General features: G+C 39.3%; 1 protein-coding gene across 1 annotated transcript in view; it reads left to right on the top strand.

Moving 5' to 3' along the window:
• The window catches only part of KDM7A (lysine demethylase 7A), a 1,445,788-nt gene that overhangs the window by 83,200 nt on the left and 1,347,577 nt on the right, over window positions 1-15,011 (top strand). The window lies entirely within an intron of this gene.

The raw sequence follows: 15,011 nt of genomic DNA, 5'->3' as shown, positions 1-15,011 counted from the left end.
TGTGCTAGATTTAACCAACGCACTATTAAGCGTCAGTACGATTTTGCCTTTCATTACTTTGGCCGAAGATTTAATTATATAATGCTGTCAGAACAGCCGACGACCGGAGTTTATAAAAAGCGCAAGGAAAAGGACAGGCATCCGAGATCCAAAACCGACAACGAGGCCTCCGCTAGGCCAGTCGCCGGTTCTCAGTGAGGCGCTTTCGCAGCCCCTGATGCCCGCTACCTCAGAGCCACAGGCTGCTTCAGACTTCCACGTGGAGCCGACTAGGCCTGTGGATACTCAAGGTATTGGACACTCGGAAACTATTCCCTCAGATGGGTCCGGAGTCGCTGAGCAAGCATCGGCTTCTGAGGTTGTTTTCAGCCCTACACAGTTATATGTTAAGCCAACCTCAGCTTCAAAGGCAAAGACTAAAGCAGCTCTAAAGATAAAGAAACAATTACAGCAGTCTCCTGCACAGACTTCCATGCCTAAAAAACAGATGCTTAAAATGGCCGAAGACCTAATTACTTTGATCAGGGGTTCCCATCCCCCTCCTGATAAGAGGCCTAGGCAAGAGACAGAATATGAATTTTCAGATCAGGTTTCCATTTCCTCTGACTCCTCTTCTGAGCAGGGATACTCCCTTCCTCCCTATGAGGATTCTGATGCTGAAGAGTCTGATGCTGAAGAGTCTATTCCTTCAGCCTCTCCTCCTGAGGATTATTCTTTTGGGGAAACCCTTCACACCATGAGGGAGCACTTTCACTGGGAGAGCCAAGATTACTTAGAATCTAAGAAAAAGCTCAGAGACTTTCTTTTACTACCTCAGCACAGACCTCTTGCTATTCCACCTGTTCTAGACATAGTAGAGAAAATGTTGGCAAATTCTGAATGTCCAGATAACAAGGAAATGCAGGATGTATTGCATGCAGCTGAACAAGTGGGAAAACATACTTTGCAATGTGGTTTTGATTCACTGGAGGCCTCTTGTAGGGCCGCTGTTATGTGTACTGTCATTAGAAGGCATGCTTGGTTAAAGGAACAAAATCTGCTTGATCATGTTGAAGCAAAATTATTGGATGCTCCTTTACAGCATGATAATTTGTTTGGTGTTGAGGCAGAAGATTTAGCAGGAACTGGCCTTCAAAGAATTGGTCCTTTCCAGTGTCAGACAGGCCACAAAGAGGCAGATACAGATGCCCTAGAGGCAGAGCCCAGCCCCAAGGCTCATACAGGCCTAAACAATGAGGTGCTTCTACCTCCAAAAGCGGAGAAGACAAATCACAGCCATATAGAAAACAGTCACAATGACTTTCCTCTGCCAATACCAAGCACTTGTCTTTTGGCAGCCCCCTTAGGGGGAAAACTAGCACTTTTTTCACAAAAGTGGCATATAATCACCCAGGACAAATGGGTGTCCCGGGGCTACAGGTTCCACTTTCACACCCTGCCAAAGGCAAAAGGTATGCCAGACCTGCCACAAAATCAGTGGGCAGAGGCACAAAAGCAAGTTACATCCCTCATGGACATGAGGGCCATTCAGCAAGTACCACAGCAAGAGCAGGGACAAGGATTTTACTCAAGACTATTCCTGGTACCCAGAAAGGACAACGCCTGGAGACCAATTCTGGACCTGTCTATTCTAAACACTTTTCTGGACATTCCAAAATTCAAAATGTTGACTCTGCAGCAGCTTCTGCCCATGCTGGGCAAGAAGGCTTGGCTTGTAACTTTGGACTTAAGAGGCATACCTGCATGTCCATGTCCCAGTCAGACAATCTTGCAGACGATACCTCAGATTCATAGCTGGATCAATGCACTACCAATTCTCTGCACTGCCCTTTGGCTTATGTACTGCACCCAAGGGTCTTCACAAAGTGCTTGGCACCAGTAATTGCTTTCTGCAGTCAAAGGGGAATTCAAATATACCCTTACTTGGACGACTGCTTTATTCAAGCAGAGAACAAAGACATTCTACTGAGGCATCTAGCGTTTGTACAAAGATTACTAATTTGCCTAGGGTACACTGTAAACGAAAATAAATCAAAACTAGTACCCTCCCAAGCGATAATATTCCTAGGTGCAAGCTTAAATACAACTGCCCAGATGGCTTATCTCGTGCCAGCCAAACAAAGACAACTGACTTCTTTCTTTGAAATGTTGGCGACAAAAGACCCAGTTATCTGCAAGAAAAATCTGCAGGCTTTGGGCTTCATGGCATCCTGCATTCTACTAATTCCATATGCAAGACTGCATATGAGGAAACTACAATGGTATCTAAAAAGTGTTTGGACTCAACATTGCCACAGCCTGGAAACATTAATTACCCTCATTCCCTGCCTGCAACAGGAGTTTCGATGGTGGGCACAGGCCTGTCACCACAACAAGGGACAGCCATTCACTCTACCCACAGCCAGGCAGACACGAACAACAGATGCATCAGATTATGCCTGGGGGCCCACATGGCAGGAAAATGTATTCTGGGAGCTTGGCCAGCAAGCCAAATGCATCTTCATATCAATCAAAAAGAGATGCTAGCTGTTCAGAATGCCCTGACAGCCTTCAAGGATCTACTTCATCCCAGGACAACTGCTGGTAAAGATGGACAATACTACAGTCATGTGGTATAGAAACAAGCCGGGCGGAACACATTCCTACCCCCTCTACAGACAAGCCATGACTTGGTGGAACACAGCATTGACTTATCAAGTACACCTGCAAGCACAATTCCTGCCAGGAAAGACAAATACTCTGGCAGACGAGCTAAGCAGAAATCTCAAGGATCCTCACGAGTGGAAACTAGATCCACAAATCTTCAGCATGATAACAAGGAAATGGGGATGCCCAGACATAGATCTATTTGCCTCCCCGCACAACTGACAACTACAGAGATTCTGCACAAGGACTTATCACAAACAAGCATGGAAAGTGGATGCCCTATCATTCAGCTGGAAAACCCTTACAGTATATGCCTTTCCTCCCCAAGGTACTCCTAAAGGTCAGACAAGAGAAGCCAAAAATGATACTGATTGCCCCAGACTGGCCACGCCAGCACTGGTACCCAATCCTAAAGAGCTTGTCTCAAGGCCCAGCCTGGACATTACCTCAGATTCCTCATTTGCTGACCCAACAAAACAATCAGATCCTGCACAGCCAACTCAGAACCCTAAATCTGGCTGCATGGCTGATAATGCAAAAATTCAGAACTCGCCCCTCTCTAAAGCAGTTATGGATGTTATTTTGGAGGCCAGGAGGCCCAGGACCAGAAAATTGTATACAGAAAAATGGAAGAGATTCTGTGCTTGGAACCAGGCACAAGGAATGGACACGCTTGTACCAAATATCCCTCAGATTTTACAGTACCTAACTGAGATGCTGGACAAAGGCCTATCCTTCTCATCAATTAAGATCCATGCCTCTGCCATTTTAGCTCATTACAATATGGATCCACCTATTTTTTCACATCCACTACTAAGGCAGTACCTCAGAGGGGCCAAAAACATAAGACCTCCAAGGAGAGCTCCAACACCTGCATGGGACCTCAATTTTGTTTTGGAAAAACTCACACTGCCTCCTTTTGAGCCAGCCATTACAGCTGACATAAAATACTTATCATGGAAAACAGCTCTGCTCCTAGCAATAACCTCGGCAAGAAGAGTCTCAGAGTTACAGGCACTAATGGCTGTGGAACCTTTTATTATTTTCCATCCGGACAGGGTTTCTCTAAGGACAAACCCAACATTTATGCCTAAGGTAGTGTCCAGTGTGGCTCTTAACCAAACCATTCATTTGCCTACCTTTTATCCAAACCCACAGAATAAGGGGGAGAGACTTCTGCATTCTTTGGACATATACAGACAGCTACGCTTCTACTTGGACAAAACTAAAGCCTTCAGAAAAACTGAGCAGCTCTTAGTGGCATATGCTGCAGGATTGCAAGGAAAAGCTATTTCAAAGCAGACTATTTCAAAACAGATAGGACACTGCATTCGTTTCTGCTATTCACAACATGGCAAATCAGTGCCTAAGGGCTTTAGGCCACATTCAACCAGAGCAGCAGCCACTTCAGCTGCCTTCCTCAGAGGAGTACCAACCAAGGACATTTTGGAGGCTGCAACTTGGACTTCAGTGCACACTTTTACAAAGCACTACCACTTACCTCTTTACTCTAAATCCAGAGCAGGCTTCGCCACTGCAGTTCTGCAGGGCCTCATAGCCACTCCTAATTCTATCTAGGCCCAGCCACCCTACCTCAGCTTTGGGATTCAACCCAAGTGTAATGACTGCAACAGTGAAACACGATGAACATAGTACAGTTGCTTACCTACCATAAATGTAGATGTTAGAGTGTATTCACTGTTGCAGTCCAGGTTACCCTCCCTCCATCCCCCTTTCATTGCTGGGACTTATCTGTACTTCTCAATTCTATACTTCTATACAACCTATGTGGTGTATTTGCTTGTAGATGAAGGTAATGTTTATGTTAGTGCATGCTTTTTTATGAGCAGAATTTTTAGCCTACCCTTTTGGGGGCACCTGACATCTGGGGCAAGAAAAACTAAAGAAAATGTTGTCTGCTGCATCTTTTATACCCCTGGCACACTGACGTCAGGGAAGAGGCGACAGCAACCGACGCCGGACCAGGACTTTGGAATTCAGGCCGACTGCGGGTAACCTGCCAGCAGGATAACCCAAGTGTAATGACTGCAACGGTGAATACACTCAAACATCTATATTTATGTTAGGTACACAACTGTACTTTTGCCATCTTAGAAATTATTGGGATGGATCCTAGGGGGGGGAGATTTTAAAGCCATCCTCAGGTTTAAGGAGGTGTGGTGGCAACTTCTAACAGATGCTTCAACACCACCTGGTCTAAATGATCACATTTCAAGTAAACCTATTTTAGCTTTGAAACAAAGATGAGTAATAGCATACCATATCCAGTTTACAATTATAAATTAGGTTAGTTCAAAGGACAACATGTGTAGACATTTATTATTATCATATGCAAGACCTAATTATATATATATTTTTAAAGGTATATCTTACAACTCAATATTCTTGATTTATAGTTCATATAGTAGTATTGTAGGTGTACTTCCGCGGTGGTGCAGCAATAGCGTTGTTGCCTCACAGCAAGAGGTTCTCCCGTTCGATTCTTGGCTGGAGTGTGGGGAGTGCCTTCTGTGTGGAGTCTGCATGTCCTCCTCACGGTTGGGTGAACATTCGAAAGACATGCATAAATGGGCGTGTCTTCTTTGAAGGTTGAACATCGAGCTGGCACCTCGGCGTTCGTGAAACTCTACTGCCAATCATTAGCGGACCGGAGTTCCGCTGTGGCGACCCCTAACCGGGAAAAGCCGAAAGACAGCAACTACATAGTAGTATTGTAGTATATATTCATACTTATTTATGGAACTCATTTGTATACATTTTAATAGTCCCAGCTCATTTTATAGCATGAATCATTTTTAATATGAATTTTTATCATGAATTATTAATTATGTTTATACATTATAATGTATTAATGAGCTTGGGTTGTTTATGTTCAAATCAGCACAATTTTAAGTAGGTTATTAAAGCAGTTTGGGGCGTAGAATGTATTTGCTGTTTATATTGGTTATATTGTATATATACATGAGTAGTTAGTTTTTACACAAAATTTATAATAATTTTACAAACAATGTTATAAATAATGATAATGATTAATGATATTTTTGTTAACTTAAATGATAATTTACATAAATATGAGACTGAACAGATACAATACAAATCAGTAAAAATTAAAAGAGACATCAAAGATTATGATAATGGGCGTGCTTTCCTATGGAAACGAAAACAAGTCTATCGCCCTTCAAAAAAACAAGTAAATGTTAAAAATAATAACAAAAAACAGCTTTCTGTATCTTTTGCTTCCTCAGAAGGCTATGGTTTTACTACAGATTCTGATACTGATTTTCCACCTTTGCCAGCTGCTAATGATTCCTTAGGGCATCAGCAACGCTTTCGGAGTTATGGCAATAATTCCAGACGAGGATATAAAAAGAAAGACTTTGTTACAGGTTCTTCTCCGGGTGAAGGGCAATCTAGACAAACATTTAAAAGAGGAAGATGGACTTGATTTCTCGAATCCTGTCTTACTGAATGGTAATAATGTTGTTAATATTTCTGGCTGTAATATTTCCAATGAAGAATTAGCTGTATTGCAGTATGGTCTTAAATTTGTTCCCACTGTTTTTCCTAGACATCATATATTGAAACAGGAGTTTTTCAAATTTGTTAGAAAACTTCATTTGAGATATTTTTTTTCAAATGATAAAAAAATGTCTATATATGATGAGCCTGTTTCTAGTTTTTTATATGGTGATAGTGATGTTGATACTAGTATGGATAGCTATTATTCTTGTTTCTCTGATGATTCTTTGCCTTCTTTATATTCTTTAGCTTATTCCACACTTAATACTGAAGGTATTGATTTTCATAGCAAGTTTATTCCTCCATACAATAATTCTTCCATTATTCATTTCTCTGAAATGATACATTTCTCATTACAAGAAATGTTAAATGTATGTAGGAATGATCAAAAGTTATGTAATATGACCAAAAATGAATGGATGGCTATGAAAAATCTTTCTAGTAGACATGACATTATTATTAAAAATCTGATAAAGGCAATAAAATTGTAATACTGAATAATAAACAATATTTAGATATGTGTATGGAACATTTAAGTGACCCATTAACCTATGAGATTAGTGATTATGATAAATATATTGCAGCCATGAAAGAATGTACTATCTTATTGGACAAGGGAGTAAGACTAGGATATATTTCCAAGGATGATCTTGATAAAAAAATTCTGTTCGGAGAATTGCAATTTAGCTACTTTCTATTGTCTCCCAAAACTTCATAAAAATATGAATAACCCACCAGGCCGTCCTATTGTTGCGGCCAGTAATTATTTTTGTCGAAATATGGGTATAGTTATTCATAATTATCTGTCATCATATGTAAAAAAATTAGATTCTTATGTTAAAGATTCTTTTGACTTTATTGATAAATGAAGTCATATTATTTGGACAGATAATATGTTTTGGATTAGTATAGATGTAGTTAGTCTCTATACTAACATTAATCATTTTGATGGTCTGCAGGCATTACTTTATTTTTTGGGGGATAATCCTACCACCCATTATATAATGGACTTGACTTCTTTTTGTCTTTCTAACAATTTTTTTAGTTTCAATCAAGCTATCTACCATCAACTAAAGAGTACTGCTATGGGGGCATCATTTGCCCCCATGTATGCAAACCTTTTTATGGGTAAATTTGAATTGGAATATGTATATACTAATAAATTTTATAAAAAAATTTTGTTTTGTGTTACTGCTACATAGATGATTTGATTTTTCTATGTAATGGTGGTAGTGAATATGTTCATGAGTTTTTTTCAGATCTTAATAATAATAAGTATAATTTGTGTTTTGATGGTTTACAGTTTGGTAGTAAAGTTCATTATTTAGACATTATGTTAACTGGAGTGGTAGGTGATCAGATCCATACTACAGTGTATCGTAAGTTTATGGATAGTTATCAGTTTCTTTATGGAACTAGCTGTCACCCCCCTCATACATTATCTGCTATTCCTTATGGAGAAATTATAAGATTATCTAGATTATGTAATAACGTAATAGATTTAGAACAGAATATTTATGATAGTATTATTATGTTCTTGAAAAGGGGATATAGTATTGATATATTAGATTTCTGTATTAATAAGTTAATGGATAAAACAAGTGCTAAAAAGGGTAATAAATTGATTACTAGTAATAATAATAGAGAAATAAATAGTTTTTTACCTTTTATGAATATGGCTAGTTCTGTTAATAGGAATAATAGGTGTTTAACGGGTTCTACGCAGGAAATATCAGATATTTATTTTGTCACTGTTTATAATTCTTATAGTGATAAAATTTGGAATATTATTAAATATTTTTGGAGATTTTTGATTTCAGATAAAAATCTCTATAAAATTTTTCCTATTGTTCCTAAAATGTCTTTTAAAAGAGGTCAAAATTTATCTGATAAATTAATTAACACCTATTATATTTCTCCTTTGGATAATGTATATAATAATTTGGCTATAGTAGGTACTAATGTTTGTGGCCAGTGTAATATTTGTAAAGCCATACTTTGACAATATTAATGGTATTCCATTTAGACCTAACAATATTTTTTCATGTAATTCTGAAGGGGTTATTTATTGTGTTAGATGTCCATGTAAGTTATATTATATTGGTGAGACAAAGAGAAAATTTAAAACCAGAATGCAGGAGCATGTGAGAGATATTAATAAAAGAGTATTAACTAGTCCCATTGCCTTGCATTTTATGGAGTGCCATAATAGTAATGCTGCATTGTTTGAATGTTGTGTTTTAGAAAGTATTTTTATTAAAAAAGGTGATGACAAATTAATTAAAAATATTTTGTTATTTAAAGAAACTATTTATATTCTGAAATATAATACCATGTCACCTAATGGTTTGAATTTAGAAGTAAATTGGAAAAGTTTATTATAAGTTTTATATTACTAATATTGTTAGTTTTTTACTGAATGTTTTTTCTTTAATTGTTATTTAGTTTTGATTGATTAATTAATGTATGTAATTACTTAATTAATTGTGATATATATTGTAGTGGGTGTGTGCTTGTAACTTGTGCTCATTGAAGGCTATTATGCCGAGGCGCTAAGCTGTATTAAATTTTATCTGTGAACTGGCGTTGTTTTTTAGGCTGTGGCCTTCTTTTTCATCGTTGTTTTTAATGTTATAAATAATGTTTTAATGCATTGCATTTGCTGAGATTATATTTATGTGCATATGACTTTAAGGGTAAAATTTTTGGCGCCAAGTTTTGTATTTAAATCATAGTATTTCATTAGTAATACGTTCTGATGAAGCCCAATTTTGCTGGGTGAAAGCGCTTAACATTAATTTTTGGATGTAATAAAATTTTTCTTTGCGACATTTAGAGTATTACAGTCACTTATTGGCAATATTCTGGCAACCAGTGTGATTTCATTCAGTATTGGTACGGTTTGTTTTAATTATCCTGCATAATTGCAAATGTGCAAAAAGGGTCCAGGGATTCTGTCTCTCAAGTCTAGATTGACAACATAGTACTGCAAGCTCTGTTTTAATTTTAATTTGGATTTAAACCTTCCCACCTTCTCCGAGTCACATCTTGTACAACAAGTCCCCCACAGCAAAGTAAAATTTTCAAGGAAAATTACAAATAGTGTTTTGAATCCACCTGATTTTTCAAAGTCGCATCAAAAGTTTACTCTTTGCTGGTAGTAACTGGAGCAGGAAGCTGTTAATCTGGCCCACTTTATGGCTTTAAAATCTTGTTGAGGAACTGTACTGTGTCAGGAAGATAATTTTGTAAATCTTAAATGCAGAGGAAACCATTTTGTTGCCAATGCAGTGTTCATACTCTATTTTGGTGCACTTTAGAGAAACTAATTAATGTAGCGTCAGTCTTGAAGCTCTCACAGTGTAAGAGCCAGCAAAGTTTTCCTCTGCATAAGCTCCAGTTCAGGGATCTGTATAGCATTGTTTTGATCAAAAGTGCCCTGTCAGTCGCATTAAAGCGCAGTAAGCACCTGTTTCTTGAGATTAAAATTGCCATGATGAAGGCTTCAGAGTAATGGTTTCAAAACATGACACCACAACACACACAACACCATGTGGGATGTCCTGAACTATGGATGAGGCTCCCTGTTTTCTGTCTCCCTCTTTACAAGTTTAAGATCCACACCCATTCCACCAGCTTGAACAAATCTGCCACTAACAGAGTACAATTGTTTTTTGACATAATCATGTATAGTATAAACCTGAGTCTGCACAAATGTCTGATTCAACTTCTGAGTTTGCCTTCTCCCCTGCAGAAACTGGGTTTCTTTTGGGAGGTAGTGTGTGTCCTTATGGTAGTAGAATCGGTGACCAAGTACTGCATAGTGAAGTCATGCAAAAGGTGGCACAGACAAGATGCCATGAATTTAAGATATGTATTGCAAAGTAGGAGCATCTAGCCGTGCAGCAGGCTCACTGAATGAAATTGGCTTAAAATAGCAGTGACTGACTAATTGTGTGTGTGTGTGTGTGTGTGTGTGTGTGTGTGTGTGTGTGTGTGTGTGTGTGTGTGTGTGTGAACTCTGACAGCTAGAGTCTTTTGGATTAATAGCATGTTGTGTGTTTAATTTAGTGGTGCTAATTCATGATATAGTGTATGGCAACTATAATTATTAGTGGAAGGAGAAGCCAATTTTGCTAATGCTGCAAGCAAACAACAAATCAAATTGCATTGAATCACTTGTGTTTGTTGTTGCTAAATGGTTCTGCTTCTCCCCGCGTAGTAAACCTCATGATTTAGCATGCTTGTAAATAATGCACACAGCACTGGTTTTTCTTTTGAAATGTCTTTAGCCATGAGAGGATGTTTTGGAGTAACACTTTAACATTATGCAGTTCTAAAACAAAGTAAGGCTTTAATTGTCCTGTGTGGATCCTGATCAACCTTCCTGTGAGATAGGAGAGCTTAGTAGTGATGTTCAATGTTGGAGCACTGTTATAGTAACTAACTTAAGTTGTATGGGTTGTATCCTGCCAAGGAAATGATCACCATCCAGTTTTGAAAGCTTTAGGACACCTTCAAGGCATCCTAACCACTGTGGGGCTTGGAGAGCTATGTTAGGGTTCCAGAAACTTAAGATCTTTCTTGCCGCCGACATGCTATTGTTTTTCCTCACAGGTTTCATGTGTCTGTCTGCTTTTACACCTTCAAGGCTGGGCAGATAATTACTCTTCTAGGGACAACCTTCCACTTCATTTTTGTGAGGAAAAACTTGAATTTTAAGCTAGAAAATTATATTTTTATGGACTCAGATGTCAGAATTATTCTGTGGTGAATGCTTCTGCAAAAGAAACTGTCCAGTTTAATATTTTATTTGTACATTTTGTGTGTGGACAGCTGCTGTTAGGGACTGATTTTTCCCTGTCAAGAAGTTTGCCACTCACTGAGGCTTCACTACCTGCTTACCAGACTCCTTTCTTGGTCAGCCATGAAGCAGTTGTTCAGCTCTTTGGTTCTTTCCTCCCCAGTCTGCAAGAAGAACATTTTTTGAGTATTTGTGTTGGACCAGCTGCTTCACTGCCTCTGCTGCCAGAGGGTGACACTGTTGTGGCCAGATATGGATCGTTGGACAACTCATCATTGTCCCTTGGTCCTACAAGTGTAGTTCCTTGGGAAGCTGCCTCTTTGGACAAGGAAGAGATACTCTTGTTAGTCTCAGAAGAGGGAGTGGGAAATGCATTACCACATAGCTGGCTGAGGTGCCTTATTTCATTCACAGTAGGGGCACTTACAAGACAATCAATCTCTTTTTCTCTCTCTCTCTCTTTTCTCTCTCTCTCTCTCTCTCTCTCTCTCTGTCTCTCTCTCTCTCTCTCTGTCTCTGTCTCTCTCTCTCTCTCTCTCTCTCTCTCTCGATCTCCGGGTGGGGTGGGAGGCTAGTTAATCATGTGGCTTCTCGTGTTTCTCTCACTGTAGACTGGGAAGACTTGCAAGGGTTTGCTAAAAGTTTTCTTCAAGCCTTTGTATTTTAAATCCTGTTTTCTTCACTAAGCCCTAAAAGTAAAATATCTCTCTTGCTTTCTGATGCTGAGGCTGTCAGAAGGGCAGGGACTGGAAGATGGGTTTTTTCACTTAATTCTACTCAAGCTGAAAATTTTGATTCTGAAGAGTCTTCAGATTTATGTCCATAACAGTTGTCTTTTTCTGAAGCTATAACTAAAACGAAAGCATTATTTCAGTGGGGACAGAATGAAATCTCACACTCCTAGCAGAAGTATTATGATTTATTGGAACCGGAGTTTCCTCGGCCTGCAGCTGTTAATCCGGTTTTACCAGCACTGGAGGCTGTTTTAAACAGATTGCAATATCCTGCCCCTAAAAAGTCTTGACAGGTTATACAAAGTAGTTTAGGCACTTATTTTTCTAATCCCAAAACGGATCCTGCAGTTGTACCTTTTACTACCAAATTTATTCTAAATGCTGGAATTGCAGGATGGCTGTACACTGATTCGGCAACTTAATTTCAGCTCTCCCAGTGTGAAAACAAACCCAAGAAAACGGAGCCAGTGAAATTGTTGTTCTGGGTAAAATTCATTTACTGGTTGCTAAGTACACTTACTGGATGACAGCAAATAAGAAATTCAGATAACCTGAGAAAAAAAAGGCAACCAGGAAACTTGAATAGAGAACACAGACTGGGAAGAATCCTGCAGCTGTTCAGCAGTTCAGACTTCAGCTTTAGTGCAAGATCGCTTTCAGTAATTTAGGGGGGAAAATAAATCAAATGTGCTCAGAGGTGATTAAAATTGAAATGTTGGAGTATATAGACTCAAAAACAAAAGGCTGGAAAAATATCAGTTCATGAAAACATCTAGATCTGATGTTGTAAATCTTTATTTATTCTTTACTGTTAGGACCTCGGTTCTGTCCTCGGAACCGATACAACCGTTTCCCAGCTCGCATAAGCCAAAAACTCTCAGCTAAGAACCTACCCATAATGCCCCTCTCCTAGATACTCCAGATCTCGTTTTCCGCGTTCCTAGTCAGACGTGTTAGCCTAATTTGTTGTTTTTATGAGTTTTTCTTCTGAATTTCAAAATTTTTAGCCAAGTTAGTCTTTTACCACTGTCGCCTATAACCTAGGTCTATTTCCTACCCTTTTTCTTGGTAATTTAATTTTTTACCTCTTTTAACGGACCTCTCTCCTGTCTTTGACAAGCCCTTTTACTAGTGGTATTCCTTAACATAACTCCACTGGTATTTCTTCCTTAATTTTTTCTACAGGATAACATTGTTTCACTTACCATGTCAGACAAAGCTAAGTTGGGTTTTAAACCGTGTAATAAGTGTGGACGTAAGATGCCTAACTCGGATACGCATTTTCGTTGTGTCTACTGTTTGGGCGTGGATCATTTGAAAGCTGATTGTGTACTAGCAGAACATAAGAATAAACTTATTTTAAAAGGTTTACACAAGACACCTTTCTCGGAGGCTCTATCTGGGTCGGAGGTCTCGCCCCCTCCTAAGACTGAGTGTTTGCTTCCTTCCCCTGTAACTAAAGTACACTGACTCTTACATTTGTGTCTCTGACCCTAATTTTTACAGGTATAATTTATACCTTTCTGGCTTTCTAACACTTGACATAGATTCCTGTTGAAAGTTTTACTTACTTGTCTGACAGTTGAACAAGTGACCCTTGTAATAATCCTCAAAATTATATACTGTTGGTCTGTCTTTCCTGCTAAACATAAGTAAAATTGAAGTGCTGAGTGCAAGTAACATTACAGTGCTGAGTGCAGATTGTAGGCCCTTACATTCAACTTCCCTCTGGTGTGGTGTCCGTCAATCAAGGTATTCCTCTAACTACTCCTACTACCTTCTCTTTTCCCGCCACCCCCTCTTTCCTCATACAGGTTAAACTGCTACAACTTAGTACAGGCATTGGTTCATCCCTGCTCCGCTTGCCCTCGGGCTTGCTTCGCACCCCACCCTGACCCAAATTCCACCTGCCCCTGCTGCTGCTACATTTATTGGTACTAGACCACACCTCACTTTTTTTTAAACCAGTCAGTAACAACTTGGCACTCAACAGCACCCACCAGTCCTCCAACTCTACTATTTCTTTTGGCTAAGTTTCAAGTTCCATTCAGTAGGTATGCTATCACCCAAAATAGTCTTATTAACTCTACTTCTACCCCTTTTATTCATCCCATATCTCCTAACCGCCTACGAATATCAGGATCACCCAGGTTTCCACTACCCTAAATTCCAAACATCCATCCTATCTACAACAGATAAGCATGAGGGAAGTGAGTAAGGGTGCATTATTATCTCCTTAACCCCTAAATACTACCATCTTACTAGACCTAGTGACATTAGTCATAAGACTAGACACTATTACAAAACTTTATTCAAAATCTTAAAAACTCATACTCAAGACACACTACAACCTCACAAAGGATGGCGAGTGACTTCCACCCAAACCCTGGTCCATCCCCACCAGTTGGCCCTAATCCCCGTACTGTATCCCCTACCACCATAGCTCCAACAAATAGACCTCCTAGCTTACTGCTGGCCTGCCATCTAAGCATTAGGAGCATAAATAACAAAACTCAGCACCTGCATGCCCTCTTAGCTGTCCATTCCGCAGATATATTATGCCTAACAGAAACGTGGCTGAAGCCTGCCACCAAGGACCATGAGATTCTGCCACCAGGGTAAGTATGTTTTGACTAGACCGTACCACCAGAAAGGGTGGTGGGGTAGCCATACTTTACAAGTCTACCCTATCTGTCAGCATAGACGCCCAACAACCACCCCAGTTCAATAATGCTGAAATTCTTATCTCAAAACTACAAATTAACAAAAACAAAAATGTAAATATTGTCTGTGTCTACATTCCCCCAGGGAGGAGCACAGAAACCTTAGAAGACTTCTTATATTGGTTATCCAATAACCACCCCCAAGAAACAATTGTTCTTGTGGATTTCAACATTGACTGGAACACTTGCTCTTGTGAAACCCCCACAACCCACATAAACCTCTATGGATTTACTCAAATCATAACCTCCCTCACCAGAACAGGAAAACCCAATAACAAGGAAAGTACCCTAGACTGGATACTTGTCAATACCCATCTTCAATCTTATAAGTCAGGCACTTTGCCTGATGACCTAAGTGACCACTGTCTCACCTATGCTCAAAGTAGACTGCTCCTACCAACCCACCTATAGAACATTAAGAAACCACAAGAATTTTATTCTCACCAAGTTTCAAAATGAACTTAAGGCATGCCAACTGGTCAGTACTAAAAAGTCTCCCCCTAGACGATGAAGCAGTAGCATACTTTAACACCAAATTCCTTACTATTCTTAACTCCCATGCTC

The sequence above is a fragment of the Protopterus annectens genome, chromosome 11.part0 (assembly GCF_019279795.1).
Source record: "Protopterus annectens isolate FY-2018-M chromosome 11.part0, PAN1.0, whole genome shotgun sequence".
Classification (NCBI taxonomy): Eukaryota; Metazoa; Chordata; order Ceratodontiformes; family Protopteridae; genus Protopterus; species Protopterus annectens.
The sequence above is the reverse complement of the archived record's forward strand: the minus strand, read 5'-3'. Positions and strand labels throughout refer to the sequence as shown.